The sequence below is a fragment of the Rhagoletis pomonella genome, unplaced genomic scaffold (assembly GCF_013731165.1).
Source record: "Rhagoletis pomonella isolate Grant_MI unplaced genomic scaffold, Rhpom_1.0 Rhpom_scaffold_00823, whole genome shotgun sequence".
Lineage (NCBI taxonomy): Eukaryota > Metazoa > Arthropoda > Insecta > Diptera > Tephritidae > Rhagoletis > Rhagoletis pomonella.
The window spans coordinates 55,561-60,540 of NW_023459377.1; positions in this window are offsets into that span (position 1 = coordinate 55,561).

Here is a 4,980-nt window from a genome sequence, read left to right on the forward strand (position 1 = left end):
CACTTGCATATTTTTCAAACTTTTTATTAACAGCATTAATTACGTTAACCTGTTTCACTATATTCAAAGCAATGGCGCTTTGTAAGCCGATAATATTATTACATATCATGTTTAATACATAAAAGACAGTGGAATATTCTTCATGTTTGAAAACTAATGTCAACTGACACATACCTAGAGTTGGCAGTTTTTCGCCACTAAATGTTAGTATTTTGTTTGTTACATTCTGTTTTAAATTGTTTAAGTTCAATGATTTATACGTACTTAAAGTCATTATATTTGCTTGCGCACCTGTGTCGACTTGGTAAACCACATTCTTCCTGCCAATTTTAACATTGATGTTCCACTCCTTATTTGTTGAGCAAGACTGGGAGCTTTTCACCACACCCACAAAGAGATCGTCGCTTTCGCCTTCACTTTCGCCTTCATTTGCTTCCAATTTCCTTATATATTTGTTTTGTTTAGTAAAACAAAATTTCGCAAAATGATTTGGTTTGCCGCAAGCATGGCACGTTACTCCGAAAGCTGGGCATTTGTTTTTGTGTAGTTGCCCACACTTTTTACATTTTATTGTTGTTGTTTGACCTTGACCTTGACTTTCACTTGATTGCTTAAAATGCTTACGGTACATGTTATTCTGACGTGTTAACGCTGCAACGGTGCTTATGTCGTGCTCGTCCGAATGTTCTATTATATTTTTATTAGCTGTTGGTAACTCGATGCTTTTTGCAATATCTAGCGCCTTTTCTAAGCGTACATCCCCTTCGCTCAAAAGCCTCTCTTTAATTTTCGAAAATTTCTGTGACAGACCACATATGAATATGTCGCGCACAAGGTCTTCACGTAGATTGCCAAATTCACATGTGGAACTCAAATTGTTTAACACAGCCACATACTCATTTATCGACTCACCTAAATGTTGAATTCGAGTGAAAAATTTATGGCGCTCCATAGCTATGTTGGCTTTGGGTACAAAGTATTCCTCGAATTTCTTCAGCAGCAATTTGTAGGTGACTTCGTCGACATCTACGTTGAAGGAATTGAAGATTTGTAGCGACTCAGGTCCTAGATGATGGATTAACAATGCGACTTTACAAGAATCAGGCTGGTCCTCCAGATTTGAAGCACGTAGAAAGATTTTAAATTGTGTGCTCCAATTTTTCCACTCGGCTGCCAAATTACTGGCTCGCAAATTTATCGGTCCTATTGTAGTAGCAAAACTCATAATTTGCTTTTGAACCTGCGGCGCGTTTTTAGGTTCATCATCCGGCATTTTGTGGTTTGTATGTAAATGTTTGTGACTTTTTAAATTACTTTCTTTAGATTTGAATAGCGCATCTACCTGACATCATATTGTAATAATGGGAGACGATGGTTGTGTATTCAACAAGTGGACTCGTTTGTTTTATTTTTCATGAGATACATGACTTAACTAAATAGTAGTAATAGCATTTATGTTATATAGTAGTAGATAGTAGTAGATTTAAGTTACATGTAAACATAAGTATTTAAGGGTTTATTTTACAAATATTAATATACAACAATCGCTACCTTCTAGGTAATCAAGAACGGATGCCAGTCATTATTGGGACGTGACTCAGCTATGAAACTTGGAGTTTTGAAATTAGGTTTGGATGTAAATCGTGTAGAAATCGGACAACCTTTCCCGAAGATGCTAGGAGTTAAGATCAAATTATCAATGAGCACAACTTCGCTCCGGCTACTGCAGCAGGTTAAACTCCTACCTGAGTAGATTGAATGAGGATGTGCCGAATTAGTGTCCGGCATGCGGAGAGACCCCACATGACTCGAAACATCTCTTCGCATGCCCGGAAAAGCCGACAACCCTAACGGCCTTGTCCCTGTGGACCAACCCCACAGAAGCTGCACGCTTCCTAGGGTTGCCGTTAGTGGAACTTGACGACAACGACTGAGATACCAACCGTCCTGGGCGGCATACCTATAGCGGTGGAGGAAAAAGTAGAAGAGAAAATAAACGAAATGCTTGCCCTAGATATTATCGAGTGAGTTTCGGGGCCCTCCTCATGGATATCACCGATAGTTATAGTCTATAAAGGGGGAGAAATGAGGTTGTGCATAGACATGCGACGAGCAAACAAAGCGGTGCTGCGCGAAAACTACCCGCTTCCAACTTTTGACTCATTTATGACAAAGTTAAGAGGTGCCAAATTCTTTTCAAGGATCGACCTTAAAAGGACATATCATTAACTTGAGCTGGATGAACCTAGCCGGGACATTACTACTTTTATTTCGCACAAGGGCCTATTTCAGTATAAGAGATTGATGTTTGGAATAAATTCAGCTCCCGAGATTTTCCAGCGAGTCATAGGGAAACTTTTATGTTCCTGTAAGAATTCTTTTATTTATATAGACGACATCAACGTAAACGTTTTTAAAGAGAGCAACTTAATGATGAATGAAAAGAAGTGCATTTGGTAGGTACAAAAACTAAAATCTTTGGGACATCTATTATCCGATGAAGGCATAGCACCTGACCCCGATAAGATAGGAATAATTAAAGATTTCCGACCTCCGCAGTGAAAAGAGGAGGTGAGAAGTTTCTTGGGACTGGTGACATATGTGGGCAAGTTCATCCCTGACCTTGCTAATACAACAGAGCCATTGAGGAAATTATTAAAATTAAGCTGTAAATTTTGTTGGGATCAAAGTCAACAAGAATCGTTTGATAAGTTGAAACTGGCCCTATCATCGGATGTATCAAACCTTGCATATTTCAACGCTAAAAAAAGAACTCGTGTCATAGCAGATGCAAGCCCAGTAGCCAAGTTGATGACCAGAGTGAGGCACAGATCATATCGTTCGCAAGTAAGAGCTTGTCAGATACGGAAAAGAGATACTGACAAATAGAGAAAGAGAGTCTGGCACTAGTATGGGCCGTTGAGAGATCCTACTATTACTTAATGGGCCTGGAATTTGAATTAGTCACCGATCATAAACCTCTGGAGGCAATTTTCAAGCCCACGTCAAAACCTCCAGCGAGAATAGAGAGATGGCTCCTCAGGTTGCAGCCCTACAAGTTCAAAGTCATATACCGAGCAGAGAAAGAAAATATAGCTGATTCGGTGTCTAGACTTTGTAAAATCAGACGGACAAACTCATTCGATAATGATCATAACCATTTTTTCTTCCATATTGTTGAAAACGCAACACCTTCAGCTATGGGAATTAGCGAAATTGCCACAGAGAGCGCAGAGGACAAGGAATTAACGGATACAATAACATGTGTTAAAAATGACCTCTGGTCGACAAATAAAGCAAACGCGTACTACCCGTTCCGGTATGAGCTATCAGCAGTTGCCGACATATTACTGCGAGGAACCCGCATCGTAACACCCAAGACATTGAGGGAGAAAACCTTGCAACTAGCTCATGAGGGACACCCGGGAGAGTCAGCTATGAAACGTAGACTACGATCAAAGGTGTGGTGGCCACTAATAGACAGAGACGCGGAATCATTCGTAAAAAAAATGTGTGGATTGTCGATTAGTGTCCCAACCAAGTAAACCGGCACCAATGCAGATACATGTGTTCCCGAATGGCCCTTGGCAATGTGTTGCTACTGACTTACTGGGACCGCTACCAAATAACGAGTATGTACTAGTATTAATTGAATATTATTCTCGCTACCAAGAGGTTAAATTTATAAAGAAAATTACGTCCGAAGTCATTTCTATTTTACAAGAGGTGTTCAGCCGATTGGGCATACCAAACTCATTAGGAGCGGATAATGGCAGACAATTTACTCGCTCCGAATTTAAAAGTTTCTGCAATAATCACAACATTACGCTAATTACGACGCCTCCGTATTGGCCACAGGCCAATGGAGAAGTTGAAAACATGAACAAGTCGTTAGTAAAGAGGTTGATCATCGCGCACAACAATAAAAGAGACTACAAAAAGGAAATTGAAAATTTTACATTGATGTACAATGTCACCCCCCACGGTACAACTGGATCCTCGCCTACGGAACTCATGTTCAATAGTATCATTCGAGATAAAATTCCGGAAAGGCGGACATGAGGCGAGGAGCAAAAGAAAGTGGCATTGATGTAGGGGAGAAGGTTTTATTACGGAGTGTGGTATTTTCGTATAAACTCACTCCAACGTTCGATCCGACAGAGTACATAGTAGAGATGGGCACGGGCCGGAATATTTGCTGTCAGCACGAACTCGTGCGTGCATGGGCGTTCAGTAAAATTTCATAAAAGCACGAAAAATCCCGTTGCTAATACTACAAATTTAGATAAGCTTTTGTTTTTATAAAAAAAAAAAATAGTACGTATTAAAACTCTATTGATAAGAGAAAAGCAAAAAAAGAAATATTTGGAAACCGATAGATAAAACATGGTACTTAGAAGCTTTGTTTTCATATCTGTACATAAAATAACTTCCACTTTTTCTACTTCCCAGAAAATATATTATAAAAATCTTTGGTGTGAAAAATTGATTCGCTTAAGTAAATATCGTCGTTTAAAGTGCAAAACCGCGTTTCAACAAAATGCAAAACCGCGTATCAGCAAAATGCAAAACTATAATTTTTTTATAAAGCAATCGCATTTCTGGCTAGAATATTTCAGGACGAATGGATAAAGATTGAGCCAAGAGCTTGTGTGAACAAATCCGATTTTTGGCAGCCAATGTCAGTTCCGGGGTTTTGCAGAATGACGATACGCGGTTTTGTACTTTAAACGGCGATATACATATGTACATAAACACAAAATTAAAAATACGTACATATGTATACATACAATAGTTTGACCGCGCTAGAGTGCGGACGTGTTTTGCTTCTGCTGTTGTTGTTGTTGTTGTAGCAGCATACAAATTCCCCAAAGACTTTTTGGGGAGTGTTGCTGGAGTGACAGTCCTTGGCCAGATATAAATCTGGGTCGTTCCGGTTACGTAGACCCGACGTGTCGTGCTTCTGCACTTGCTATTTGG